This window comes from Vicugna pacos, chromosome 5 (assembly GCF_048564905.1).
Source record: "Vicugna pacos chromosome 5, VicPac4, whole genome shotgun sequence".
In the NCBI taxonomy this organism is placed as follows: Eukaryota; Metazoa; Chordata; class Mammalia; order Artiodactyla; family Camelidae; genus Vicugna; species Vicugna pacos.
The window spans coordinates 46,382,866-46,398,013 of NC_132991.1; the positions used below are offsets into that span (position 1 = coordinate 46,382,866).

The 15,148-nt window shown below is 37.9% G+C and overlaps 1 long non-coding RNA gene and 1 pseudogene across 1 annotated transcript in view; one reads left to right on the plus strand and one right to left on the minus strand.

The window, feature by feature from the left end:
- Nucleotides 1–12,669, plus strand: part of LOC140696398 (uncharacterized) — a 28,507-nt gene extending 15,838 nt beyond the window's left edge. Inside the window, exons 3-4 of the long non-coding RNA XR_012072672.1 lie at nt 11,554–11,638; nt 12,518–12,669. This is a non-coding gene — a long non-coding RNA (uncharacterized lncRNA). The remainder of the gene's footprint in view (nt 1–11,553; nt 11,639–12,517) is intronic.
- A 12-nt stretch (nt 12,670–12,681) lies between these two features.
- Nucleotides 12,682–13,023, minus strand: LOC102532850 (E3 ubiquitin-protein ligase RBX1 pseudogene; annotated as a pseudogene).
- Between the last annotated feature and the right edge of the window lie 2,125 nt (nt 13,024–15,148).

Consider the following 15,148-nt stretch of genomic DNA (forward strand, 5'->3'; position numbering starts at 1 on the left):
GGACCTTTAAAGAGGTGATGAAGGTAAAATGAGATCATATAGGCACTCCTTAATCCAATATGACAGGTGTTCATATAAGAAGAAGAGATTAGGACACAGGCACAGAGGGAAGACCATGTGAAGACAGAAAGACGGCCCCCAACAACCCAAAGAGAGAGACTCTCAGGAGAAACCAACCCTGCTGACACCTTAATCTTGGACTGCTAGCCTCCAGGACTGTGAGGAAGTAAATTTCTGTGGTTTAAGCCACCCAGTCTGAGGTATTTTGTTATCACAGCCTGAGCAAACTAATATACTCCCCATGCAGTCCACCAGAATCTCCTTCTAAATACCTACTATTTAGGCCACCTACTGTCTCCTTCAAATTTTTTGAATCCCATCTCCTCTCTAAGACACTTCCTGTTAGCACACAGCCCCTCCCACATTGAACTCCATTCCTCCAGGGGGCCCTGAACTACCTGTAGGCTCTGTCACATTATCACCTTTATCGGTCATGAAAGTTCTATATGCATCAGTTGCTCCTTTCACCCAGAAGCAGTGAAAGTAGCATCTCCGTTACTGTGTGATCAGACTCTCGCAGGACATCAAATATTAGGAACAAATATTTCTTTCCCTGATAGGGACACTGGTAGCCTTAGAAACCATCATGATTTCACATCCATGTGAAATTCTCTCCATATCTTCTAGTAGACCAACAACCTGATGTGATCTGAAAATATATTGTACAGTATGGATGTTCATTCAAGAAATTTTTGTTTATTTTAAAACTCTTACCATGTGCAACTAGTAACATTTTACTAATTCTTCACATTGAGCATTTCAGATCTTATCTATAGTATTTATGCTTCCTAAAATTGTATTTTTAAGCATGGTGGTAAAGGATATGGCGAATTTTACTTAAGGAAACAAGTACTTGTAGACGGGTGCTTTTTAAAGACACCCCCAAATAAAGATTAGTTCTTTAAGATGTGAAATAGGTTACAACCTTTGCCAGATCAGCTGGAGTTCTTATGACTGCAAAAGCCATCTTCCTTTAAAGATAGCACTTTCTGCAGTAACGATGGAGACAGAATGTGGCTGCATGCTATCCGAGGTCAGAGGAGTAGAGAGAAAGGAGCAATGACATGTGTCTGTATCCTCACTCATTAGAGACGGAAGGAACATCTTCGTCAGGTGGGCAACAAAAGAAACTACAGTACTATCACCTCTATCACGATGAAGGCACTGGGAGAATCGTGTGCTTGCCATATAGTTTGAGGTTGGAGTCATCTCACTAAGGCTTTGCTTCAAGCCCTTTTCAGGGTGATTGTATGGCTATCCAGCTTTCTTATGACTCAATTCTAACATTTTAAAGGACATGAGAATGTGGCACACACCTCAGCTGCAGAATTTAAGGGCAGAAATTGTATTTTGTAGGTAGAAGATAAATCTCCCAAAATCTAGTCTGAAAAAAACAAACAAAATGACAGCCCAGGGAATTGTGGAGGAAGAGTTTCATGGGAGACTCCATAGTCTCATTTTCATCGCTGCTATGGCCTTCACAGCGATGAAGGAAGACAGTTCCATTTCTTGGCTGGTACCTTCCTCACTGACTGCTTAAGTCACTATTCTCAACTTCTAGCAAAAATCACAGTCAGGATCTAATTTGGTCCAGCTTGCACTAGCTCTATTTCCCTTTCTGTTTCCAGCTTCTTCTTATCCATCTTCCATCCTATATAGACAGTGACCTGAGCATTAGGAGAAGTCATTGGCCAAGAAATGGAACAGTCTCCCTTATTGCTTCGGGGCTTTTTTATAGCCACATGAATGAGATCAAAGGACAATGCTCCTTCCTCCTTTGAGTTAATCAGTGTCGGGTTTCTCTCTTTCCCACCTTCTCCGGTTCTTACTTTCCACCAGATACCTTAGTTCAGGTGCACTGAATTCCCACTTTAACCCCTAATTGCCAGAGGCATAGTAGCTAATTTTTAGGTGTGAGGGGAGGGAGGATATCTAGGGCAAAGGAATCAAAGAGTGGTACTACCTACCAATCCTTCATGTGATGTGATGTTCTGCACATCTTCCCGTCCTATTGGTCATTTTATATTGTGTCTATGGAAAAGACCCTGGACTCAAACCTGGGTTTAAAGTTTAATTTTACTACTTCACTCTTCCATTGTACTAGGCACCCTGATCGCTGCCCTGCTGTAGGATCCCGGTGGGCAGGAACAGCAATCTCACATCCGCCCTATTCCGTTTGTTATTATGCCATTCAAACGAGCTGACATTTGTGACAGCACTCTAGGAACTCTAAATCATTATGCAAATATTATTGTTATTGTTCTAACATTTCAGATACACTGGAAAAAGTGCCAGGCAATTCCTTCATTTCTTCACTCATTCATTTATTCATTCAACAAACTGTTAATCTTAGAGATACAGATATAAATATGTAAAATAGCTACCATTTATTCACTTTTACTACTTCCAAAACATACCCGTTTAAATACTTGGCATACCTTATCTCATTTAATTCTCACAAAAACTCTAAAGGCAGGTATTGGTATCTCTGTCTGCACGTAAGGAGCTCATGACTTCTCTACATGTATAACTCAAGATCTCGTAACTTTTAAGTGGCAGAACTAGTTCTTAGCTGAGGCTTTTTAAAAAATATTTATTTATTTCTATTGTGGCAAAATATACACAACCTAAAATTTACCATTTTAACCATTTTTAAGTGTACAATTCACTGGCATTAAGTATAATCACATTGTTGTGCAGCCATCACCACTATCCCTCTCTAGGAGTTTTTTATCTTCCAAAACTAAAACTTTGTACCCATTTAGCACTAATTCCCTATTTCCCCCTCCTCCCAACCCCCAGTAACCACTATTCTATGTTCTGTTTGTATGATTTTGACTATTCTAGGTACCACATATAGATAGAATCATGTAATACTTGTCCTTTTTTGTCTGACTTATTTCACTTAGCATGTTTTCAAAATTCATCCATATTGTCACATGTATCAGTGTTCTATTCTTTTTTAAGGCTGAATAATATGTCTTAGAATGTATATCATATTTTGTTTATCCATGCATTGCTCATGGACATTTAGCCCAGGTCTTTTGAACGACACATCTCTTAAGCACTAAACCAAGCCCAATTGTTATTCTAATATCTACTGGGATATCAGAATATACTAAAACTGTTACCGTTAACATTTTACTCTGGGTGATTCGAGGAATCATTTAATTTCCCTAGCATAATTAGGCATTAAATTCAATAGGATTTCCTGCCTAATGTAATAGTACCAACTCAGATGATCAAAGATGATGGAAAAAATATTGGCATGAATTGTGTCTTTCTAAAATTTGAATTTATTTTCTCATTTCAGAGTTAAAAAACTATTCTTTTAACTTTTAGCAAAAATGACAGTTGGTTCTGATCATCAATTCTCATCTAATATAGTAAGAAATTTTTTGAGTTCAAAAGAAAGTAATCTAATGGAAGCATCTTAATTTAGCCTGGCGTGAAGTTACCAAGGCAGAGGGTTGCCTTGATCAAGTTTTGCCCTCTTGTTATATTAATATATCCATAGGAGATCCTAACCCAGACACCATTCCGATTATGATTTGGGAGACTCTGACAACAACATCAGTAAAATTATACATTGATTTTTCAGAAGTAAATCTTAATGGTTTTTAAACAGCTATATTGAGGTATAAATGACATACAAAAAATTATATATATATATATATTTATTTATTTAAAGTGTAAAAAGTGACAAGTTTTGACATATATATATATATATGTCCATTCATTGTTTTGCATGTGGATAACCAAACATTCCAGCACCATTTTTCAAAAAGATTATCCTTTTTTCGCTGAATTGCCTGTATACCTTTGTCAAAAAATCAGTTGTTCATATACAGGTGGCCTATTTCTAGACTCTCTGTTCTATTTCATTGATCCATTTGCCTGTCTTTGTATCAATGTGCCTCACTGTCTTGGATACTGAAGCTTTACAAAGCCTTAAAACCAGATAGTGTTAGTCTGCTGACTTTGTTCTTTTTCAGTTCTTTTGGCTAAGCCAGGTCATTTGCATTTCCATATGAATTTTATAATGTTTGTCAATATCTATAAAAACAGCCTGCTCAGTTTTTTATTGGTATTCCACTGAATGTATAGATCAATTTGGGGAGAATTAATGTCAACAAAATTGAGTCTTCAACCCCACGAGCAAAGTATAGCTTTCCTTTATGTAGGCATTCCTTCATTTCTCTCGGAAATGTTATGTAGCTTTTAGTGTACAAGGCTTGCCTGTCTTTAGTCAGAAAAGTATTTCACATTTTTGATGCTGTTGTAAATGTTTTTTAAAAAGAAATTGGATCTTTAAATTGCATTAATTCATGTTTAACAACAGATTATTTGCATGTACAGGAATATGGCTGTCTGTTTTAAATATAGAAATGTTTTAATATAAAGAATCTTTAAAAGTTACCATACTTCCAGTTCTGTTTCTTATTGACAAGAAGGAGAATAAGTAGCCTTAGTGGTAAGGCTTCATCCAAGTGACTAAGCATTTCAGTCCTTATTTATGGTTACTCCTTCCCAACTACAAAGAAAACATGCTTCTCTCTTTAACTTTCTAATTAGGAAACCCATGAAAAGTATATATTCCAGTTGCAATTTTGGAACCAAGCTCTATTTCTCTGGTGAATGAAAACATTTCCAGCTTTCCGCTACAACCCTGGAAGGTGCTTAGCAAATATTTGTTTTGAAGGAGTGAATAGCTAGCATATGGGGCACAGAGGCTGTCTAGGAAGATGCTTTCTGCAGCTGAAAGAGTCAGGAACTTTCATCTAAGCTCTGTTGGGTTCTATAATTTCACTCATCCTATTTGCACTCACTATTTTGTATTCATTTCAAAGAACTTTTAAAACAAGACAGCCTTGAGGATGCGTAAATGTGGACGGATGGGAGGGAGCCAGTAGAGATGAGTTGGTTAAAGTTAGAAACAGGGAAAAGCAGTCATAGTTTAAGTGAGTTCTCTGAGAAATCAGAAGAAAATAGAGTGTAGGGCACAGATAGAGGGGTTGGCCTTACACAGGAGGAGGGAAGATGCCTCTTCCTCCACAGTTGGAGGAATAGAGGTTATAGATGCAGTGCAGGCTAAAGGGGTGTTGCCAAGACATTGAGGGGGTTGGGTCTGATGGTGTCTACTTCCTCTGAGAGTGAGAGGTGAAGCTTTAAGAAAGAGGAACAGGAAGGTGTAGTAGGAGGACCCCAGTAAAGAATTGTATTCCGGATAATCTCCTATTAATGATAAGTATACCTTTAGGCTATAAAATTATTCTTTTTTATGCTCTCCCCACCCCCAGCAATCCCACCCCAAACCTTTGCCAAGCCACTGAGTTCAGAGTGATGTCAGAGAATGAATGAATGAATGAAAAGCTCATGTTTTAAGAAAGAAACTTGTATGTATATAAGCACTGTGATCTTTCTGATGACTTCCAGTTGCACTGTAAGATCATAAAAATTGAGTATTAGGAATCATTTTTGTTGCTTTGATTTTAAGCACAAACCAATGAAATAATCCCCTCAATAGTTTAAAATTTCAATATTACTTTCTATCATAATCTTTAGCACTTTGAAACTCCAAGGTGAGAAACCGTTTCATTATCTAGACTCTTCCCTACTAGGGATATGTGGTTGATAACCATGTTGTCAGCCATAAAATTGCTCTCATTTCATCTGCTCTAAGATATATATTTTTTCACATTTTAATATCTCAAAAATGTATATTACAGCTGATGGCATCTTCCAGTATTATAATTGGAAGTGTTTTTTTCTTTTTTAAAAATATACCAAATAAAGGTGCTCTTTATGACTGATAACATCATAGGTTTCATGAAATAGCCATTCTTTCACTCCACTCCCTTACTCTTTTCTAAGACTAACAGGGGGGAAAAAAAAAAAGATGCATTCACTCATTTTGAGGGACTGATGGTTAAGAATGTTACCTTTCCCAAAAGTATTTATGTTTTTTAAAAGATAGTTGAGATAGGAGAGTGAGTTTATCTTATCCAATGAGACTGAAGGAGATTTCTGTTGGGGAGAGCCTCAGGGACCCTCAGATCTACCATGCTGGCAACTCTCTGCTCCTCTGAGATAGTTCTGCCTTTACCTCCTAATAATTAGATAAACTTGTGAGCAAAGTGAGGTCTAGGTTTTTGCCTATAGAACTACCCTAAATACAACTCCAAAATTCCTTGTGGAGTGCAAGTATCCTATCCAGTGTGTCCACCAAAACAAAGAAGACAATCTCTTAAATGGTCTGGTCTGAGAAGTTGTTGGTCTCTAAAAATATCTTCCCATCAGGGTACACTATCTTCTTCTCTTTCCAGAAACCGCAATACAGACTTTGGGTAGTATTTTTAAAATAATAATGTAATAATTCTTCTAAAAGGAGCAACATGCCCAGAGGGTCTTATTTAAAAGATGTGCTTTTTTGGTAAAGGCTTAAGCATATTTCTCAAATAAGATGCTCCAGCCAACTGCATTAGAATCACCTGGAAAGCTAGTTAAAATATAGATTCATAGGTCGCATGTCAGGAGATGAGCCACAGAAAGTAGCATTTTTAACAGGCTGGTTCATCTGCGCATTGAAATTAAAGATCTTAGACCTTTTCAGAGAAGTTTTGTCTGACAAACAAGAGCCTGGCACATAAATACTACAAATAAATGGTAGGGGCTTCTAGTAATTATCTATGGTACATAGAAAATCGCTGCCAAACTTAGCAGCTTAAACAATGAACATTTATTACCTCACAGTTTCTGCGGGTCAAGAATTCCGGAGAGATTTAGCTGAGGGATTTTGGCTCAGGGACTCATGAGGTTGTATTCAAGATGTCAGCCCTGGCTACAGCCATCTGAGGGCAACTGGGACTAGAGGACAACTCACTCCCCTGGTTCTTGACAGAGGCCTCCTTTTACTCCTGTTGGCTGCTGTGTGGAGGCTCAATTCCTCAACCAATGGCCCTCTCCATAGTGTTGCTTTAGTACCCTCTTGACATTACCTCATGAGATGGCCACTGCTTCCCTCCACGTGAATGATTCAAGAGAGAGCAAGGAAGAAGCCTAATGCTTTTTTTTTAAAGAGTATTTTATTAATTTCCTCTGGAAATATCTTTTAAAAATTATTTTCTAGTAAAATGATTATAAATCAATTAAAAATGTTAAAAAAAATTTAAAAAATTATTTTCTAATTTAATTTTTTTTTAAAAAAGCAGTACTGGGGATTGAACCCAGGACCTCATTCATGTTAAGCATCCACTCTACCACTGAGCTATACCTGCCTTCACCCCAGTGCCTTTTATGACCTAGTCTCCAACATCATGCCCCAGTATTTTCATCATATTCTGTTTGTCACTAAGCCCAGCCCGTTGTTGAGGAGAGGAGCATTAAGTGCCAGTTCTTGAAGAAAGAGTACCAAAGAATCTGTGGACATATTTTTAAATTACTACACGGCTAATATTTCTTTAAGGCAGTTCAGAGAGCAAAGCTTTGTGAAAGGGCCCCTTGATTTAAGTTCCCCAGAAATGCTCGTAACTTCCCATCCATCTTTTGGGGGAGACTGCAAAGAACCCAACCCTCCAGAGGCTGTTTTGTGCCAGACACGACTTGCTTTTCTAATTGTGGATGGGAAGTGAACCTCCCTATACTCTTCCTTCCCCAGCAAACAGGCTTTGGCTCAGCTAGTGGTTAAAAGAGCTCGACAACCTGCGATCATAAATGTTGCAGAGCTATAGGAAGAGAGAAGAAGCTTGAAGTGGGTGTTATTTTCTCCCTCTGTGGTACCACGTAGAAATGGAAATGCCAAGTGGAATTGCCACAGCTACACTGAGACACAGCCCCTGGGCCTGTCCATCTGGAGGTCAGCACTCCATAAAACCAACAGGGATATGCTAATTTGCCTTTTAATAGCAAATAGTTCATTCGATAAAAATGTTTACTATACCATTCCTCTAAGTAACCAGTCCTACTAACATATCTAGACTATTTGTTTTAAAATTTGACCTACAGGGATGCATGAGAGATGCATCTGCAGAACTCTAGAAGCCTGTCTAAGTAATGCAGCTTCCAAAAGCATCTGGTTTACAGCCAGCAAGTAGTTTAAGCAGTGGAAGCACTGGGCTGATTCCAGGGCTGCCTTAGTTGACAGTCTGAAGAGAAACTGAGTGCACTGCAAGATGGAATCCATTCTGATCTTTCTTCGAATGCCTATTGTCCATTTTATCAAAGACATTCGATATTGACACAGTGCAGGCTATTGAGTCTCAATAAAATCTATTCTTCACTTCTTTTTACCTCATCTGCAGACTGTTGACATTTTCTTTTATTTCACCACTGATGTTTTTCTTTTGCACTGGAGATTTTAGCACTGATGTTGTTAATTGCTTATCACACAGCTGGCCCTGTTATGATGTTCTTGTGAATGTCCCTTCATTTTCCTGATGGTCCTGTGATCCAATCTACAATCCATTTAAAAACAAAACATTCATGTGCCATTTTATGCTGTGGCTCTTTTGGAGTTCCATTTCAGCTTCATTAATATTGATGCTGTCTGTCTCCTTGCTTATTTCAGAAGATTCTTTGAAATTAATCTTCAGAATTCGCTGTGATTTGTTGCTGTTTTGCCCGTCAGCCCCAGTACAGCTTGTCTCTCGTTAATTTTGTTTTTCTTTATTTTTACGCGTCTGCTATGACTGTTCTCCTACTTGTACTACTGGTGTGTGTCAGGTCCTTTATGGAATCCCAGTTTCGCCTCTGCCTTTCACTGTGATTTTCCATCATTAGGGACCTCTTGAATAAAAATGTAGCCCTTGTTTCTGACAGAGTCCATGTTCCTTTTCTTTTCTTTCTGTGTGATTTTCCATCATTATGGTTCTTAAATTTCTTGAATAATGATATATACTATGAACAAATGGACAGAGCAGTAATGGCTTCATCAGTGTTTTCTAAAATGTATCTGCAGCTTTTAGAGCACACAGTGCCACAGCAGAATCTGTACTATGTATGTAAAAGAATTTTTAAAATAGATTTTTGTGGTCTGTTGGTGACAATGCTATGGTGCATTAATAATTCACATTCTTGCTTGTTAGAATGGCAGTTCCACAGAAGCTAGGTTGGAGAATAGCCTTAGGTCTGAGTGTCTTTGAGGAATATAGGTGCATTGCTATATCTGCTTCTTTCCCCCTGTAACATTTTCAAAGACAGACAATATTTCCTTGAACAGGAATTCTAAGTTGGAAATTATACTAATTTCAAAAATGAGGTAGATGAAGCCAGACTTTACTCATTTGAGTTATTTTTCTCTGCTGAGTAATTTCATTGACCACTTCTGAATAAAATAGCTCCATACTTCTATTTACAAGTAGGCAAGGGAGCATTATAGGTGACAGAAGAACAGAATTCAAATTTAACAACTATAGTTGACTAAAGCCAAGTCAATAAGTGCCAAGAAATAAGAGGGTAAAGCTGAAAATACTGGTTATCCAATCATTGCTGTAAAACCATGGAGAGAAAGTAATACTAAAATCAGACGATAAAATATACTGTTCACTATTGGTTAAAAACTATCCTTGCTTCATGTTCAGAATACTAATTACCAACTGGAGAATTCAAACTCAACTTAAGCAATTTGTTTTTTGAAAATGCCCTGTAAGAAACTATCAAAACCTATAAATAGCTGATACTCCAGAGAGCTTTACAAATCTTTAATGCTAAAATGATTTCAAAGGACACCATCCATAAAGTGAAAAGACAGACCACAGAAGAGGAAAAAATACTTGCAAATCATCTATCTAATAGAGATTTAGTAATCAGAATATATAAAGAATTCTTGATACTCAATGATTTTAAAACTCAATTTAAAATGAACAAAGGACTTCAGCAGACATTTCTCCAAAGGAAATATACAAATGGCCAATAAGCATATGAATGATGCTCATGTCACTTCATTAGCCATTAGGAAAATACAGATCAAGACCACAGTGAGGTATCACTTCACACTTATTAGAATGGCTACAATGAGAAAGATTCACAGGTGTTGGCAAAGATGTGGAGAAACTGGAGCCCTTGTACATTGATGATAAGAATGTACAGTAGTGCAGCCACTTTGGAAAACTATCTGGAAGTTTTCTTAAATAGTTAAACAGAGTTATTAGATGACCTAGCAATTCCACTCCTAAATATACACCAAAGAGAATTGAAACATTCTTACACAAAAACTTGTACACAAATTGTTCATAGCAGCATTATTCATAATAGCCCCAAACTGAAAACAACTCAAATGTCCATTGACCAATGAATAGATATATGAAATGAGGTATATCCATATAATGGAATACTATTCAGCCATAAAAATGAATGAAATACTGTTTCATGCTAAAAACATGCGCAAATCTTTAAGGCATTATGCTAAGTGAAAGAAGCCAGACACAAAAGGCTACGTATTGTATGCTTCCATTGATAGGAAATGTTCAGAATAGGCAAATCCATAGGGATGGAAGGTAGATTAGTGGTTGTCAGTGGTTTTCATTCCCCGCGGACACAGGGGAATGAGAAGTTACTGCTAATGGGCACAGAGTTTCTTTTTTGGAGTGACAAAAATGTTCTATAATTATAAAATGGTAATGGTCACATAATCTTGTGAATATACCAAAAACCACTAAATTGTACACTTTAGAAGGGTGATTCTCATTATTTTTTCCTTTGATTTTTCTTTTTGAATTCTTTATGAATTTTCTTTTTAAAAAGAAGAAGAAAAAATGTCTAGAAAGTATCTTTATCAAGCAGAGTATTATGAGAACTGAAATACACTATTGGTATTAGTAACATGGATTTTTAATTGTATTGAATAGAGGAGATTGTTTAAACCTGGAAAAATGTAACAGAATTGGGCATTGAGTGTAAATAAATACTTGAAGGCTGAATTCACATTGTCCTATGAAGATAATACTCTGGAAAAAATTCAATTTTTAAAGATCTGGATGTTGGACATTACATTTTTGACGTTTCATCAAGATATTTTGATATTTAGACCTTAATCTCTTTCCCAGCAGGATCCATTATTTGATTCAGCTTTTCAAGTACTATATATTCAATAAATATATGTGGAGTTATATGTGTTGACATAGTCATTGGCTCATCTACATAATATTGAGCTCCAATCACTACTCAAAGCCAGAAATCCTGGGAAAAGAAATGTTCACTTCTGAATCTAGAGTGTAATGATGCTACAAGAGCACTGAATGTCAAAATATATTTCAGAAATGTATTTCAGTTAAACTAAAGAAAAATTCACTAAGTTCTGATCAGAGCTGATGACTTAGTTTACCTGAAGTATTCATATTCATAACTCATCTTTAGAGAATTCTTGGATCTAAACTTTGCTATAAATCAGACAAGTAATCAGAAAGTAGCAGATGCTGCCAGTTCATGGATGTCCTTTGAAGTCCCTAGGAATGCTCGAAATTCAATGTTACATTCTTCTCTTTCTGCTCCCAACAGACAAGGCCATCAAACTAGCAGAACAATTTCTGGCGAGCAGCTGAATTCTAGGGTTACCATCTGGGCTCAAGGATCTTGGCACAAGGTAATAGATTCCTGATCAAGGTACATCCAAAGATCTAGCAGCTAGCTCCCATATCATAATATCCTACTTTATGAAGTCCTCTCACTGAGTCTGAAAGCCTAAAAACAAGTTCCATGTAGTACTGTTTACCTTACCACCCTTTTTTTGTTCTTATTATGATTTATGGGCCACCTTTGGCCAACACAGCCTTGTTCCTTAAGAGAGCAATGTATGTAGAGAGTCTAAACAGTTTATTGGTTTACATGATGCTGGTCCTTTCATCTACCACAAAATAGGCTGCAGAAGGCCAGCAGCAAATTGCTGTTCTGTGCAGCACTTCAAAGGGGACAGGAGAGTTGGGTGCAACTTCCAGAAATTCAACAAAATTAATTTGTAGTATTCACCCATCATCAAATGGATTTTCTGGAATCATGTGAATATGATCTTTGTGGCAGTAGAAAGAGGAAATAAGCAGGGAGCAATATATTTCCATTATTCTGCTGGAATAAGAGGGGCTGTAGAACAGCTGTTTTCTCTCCAGTTTTACACATAAAAGAATCCTATATGTAAAACACCTGTAGAGCATGGATTGTCTAATGTATTTACTCTAAGTCCACTACACAGTATATTGCTTATCCAGTCATAAGCCCGAGCAGACATTTGAAGCAAATGAAAGGCAAGCATTTGTAGACCTGGAATCTGAACACCACTGAACACATTTGGTAGCCCTGAAAATCCTGCCTCTTTGATGTTGCCCATGGAGCATGAGTTAATTCTCTCCAAGCAATAGAATGAAGCCAGGTTGGAACAGGTTCAGGTTGGTGTATTCTGTTCTTCATAGAAATTTCCAGGACACAAGAAAGATTTTTTTTCTTTTTTTCCTCTTTCTTTTTTTTTAAGAATCCAACTGGATTTTATTTGACACAGAATACAGTATGGCTGCAGGAATAGCAAAATGAAAAGACAAAGCAGAAAAGACGTGGTTCTACCTAATTTATAATAAGTAACAGGATGGCAAGTCATTAAATGAATAACAAAACAGTTGAGCTTGATGGAAGAATTCTCTTTTTCTGGTGCCCATACTTTTGGAATTCCCACTCTCGGTTGCCCAGTGGACACCCCTGTTGTGTTTTGAGCCCACAGGAGATGCAGTGGAGGTGCAAAGACGGGTACAGATGCCCCACGCAACAGCGTCCCCTCAGAAGTAGCAGACACCTGGTTAGCTCAACATTCTGTGCGAAGAGCCATAATGTGGTTTCTGCAGATGGCACAGTCGTCAACCACAATATCCCAGGCGCAGATTTTCCACTTTTTCATTCCACTTTTTCACTTCAAAGCACTTCTTGCCCACACCGCTGTTGGTGAGATTCAGGAATATCCACAACCATCGCTGCCACCATTTTAGAAATGCACCGTCTGTCTTCTGGCCACCACAAGAAAGATTTCTTAAATTGGTAGTTTTACCTAGACCAAGCAAGACTACACTCTCCCTGCAAGGGGCTTAACCAAGGAACTAAAGCATCTACTGCAAAAGGAGAGAGAGAAAGATAACCCAGCCTTCCCCAAGGAGGCAGGCCCCTGTTCATTTGATTCCTTTCATTCCGTGAGTGAGGAGAAAGTACCCCAAAGGAGCAAAATACCTCAGTGTTTTGAGCAGAGGTATATGTCAGCTTCTGCATGAAAGCAAGGAGGAGAAGAAAATGCATGTCTTTAATCACAGTGACCCTGCCCACAGGTAACTGTGGTCTAATAAATTTCTTGACGTCTGACAAAGATATCAACTTCATCTCCATGGAGAAAGGGGCATGAGATTTCCCTTTCCCTTTTTTTAGTTTACAGAACACAAAACCTTTCTCTAAGAAACTAGCTTTCAGTGACTTTGGCTGACACAGCTCCCATCTCCATGCCTTGCTCCTGCAAGGTCTGAGTTGGATACTTGGTGAGGTACTCAGCAGTCAGAGTGCTAACCTGAGCAAGATCTGGGCAGGCACCAATACCAGAACTGACAGAATTCTCTCTCTTCCAGGAACTGTCTACTGGTTTCTATCACAGGATGTGGGCATAGTGCCCTAACTAGTGCCAACACCACTTAGCTTCTTGAGTTCTGCCTTTTCCTAATCACCTAGAGACAAGAGAGAGAGTTCCCTCTCTGGTTTCAAAATTCCTTGGAGGAATTCTGTATTCACTGACTAATCATCTCTTTCACGTTGATGAAGATGGGGCCTTTAGCCTTGACCCTTTTTCATGGTTCCTTAAGGGTTTCTGAAGCCCTTTTGCTGGTGAATTGTGAAGGCATTTAAGGAACATTTGCTTTTTCAGCAATTCCATTTATCTAAGTCCTCATAGCATGAGTTCCATCTTGTGTCAGCATCCCACTAGGGGCAAGCAGAAGAATTTCTGACTCTTCAAGTTCAAAGTTTATTCCTCTCTGTTGGGTCTTCCACTCAGTTGCTGGTTTTTTATCTTTTGGAAACCTCAAACTCTCCCCTCATGTGCCTGGCAAAGATGAGAGACAAGTTCTAAACCCAATGAATAATCTCACCTTTATCTACTCAATCAGATCTGTCCATTATCCAAAATCTCTTTGATGACTCATCTCGTCCAATGATAATGACAGTTTTCTCTCTAAAGGCAGCAGGGTGGGTTGGGATGGGGATAATTCTCTCACATGCACTAATAAAGAAAATTTGACAATAGTTATCAGAAAAACCATCATATCATAACAGAAACTGAAAAACAGGGTGGCATCAAGCTATAGACAAAAATTAAAGTCTTTGAAATTCTGGCAGAGTTCAGTCACTCTCAAAAAATATAAAACTTGACATCACACCAAAATTCTTGAATCACAAATAAAGACTTACGAAAAAAGACTTATGGTAGCAGGACTCTTCAAAAACAGTTCCCTGCTGAAGACAAGTGTGTGGCATCAGCAGAACCAGCTAGCTCCTGTATGATGAGCCAAAGTGAAGGTGTGGGGATGATTACAAGCCAGAAGAGTTGCTGGAAGGATATTCTCTGACATTCTGCTTCAAACAATGTGGCATCTCAATGGAATATGGGAGAAAATCAATGACAGCTCTTCTCGAGAAAAGATTTTGAGTAGGGGACAAATTTTAAAGGACAGAGTTACAGACAGTAATAGGAACTGTGAATGGTGGTGGCTGCCATGCATTTTAGTAAGAACATGTGAGCCATATGTGGGAAGAAATGCTTTAGAGCACTGCTGTTATTGGAGAAGAGTCACTGTCTTTGGCATAACTAGTTAGTGATTGATCCTGTTAAGGAGACTTTTCTCCCGCATCCATGTTTCCAACCAAAAAAATAAAAAATAAAAACCACACACACACACAATAGCACTGAGTAGCAATGGTTTGTATTTTACTAGAAGTCTCATGATTCTTAAATTGAAAATACAGTGATAACATTTGAAAGGATGTTATATAAACCATCAGGTTGGTCTTATTTGAATGATCAGAGCAGAACAGTCTGTTGAATTATTTCTTCATCAGATGCATCCCATTTAGTAATGGT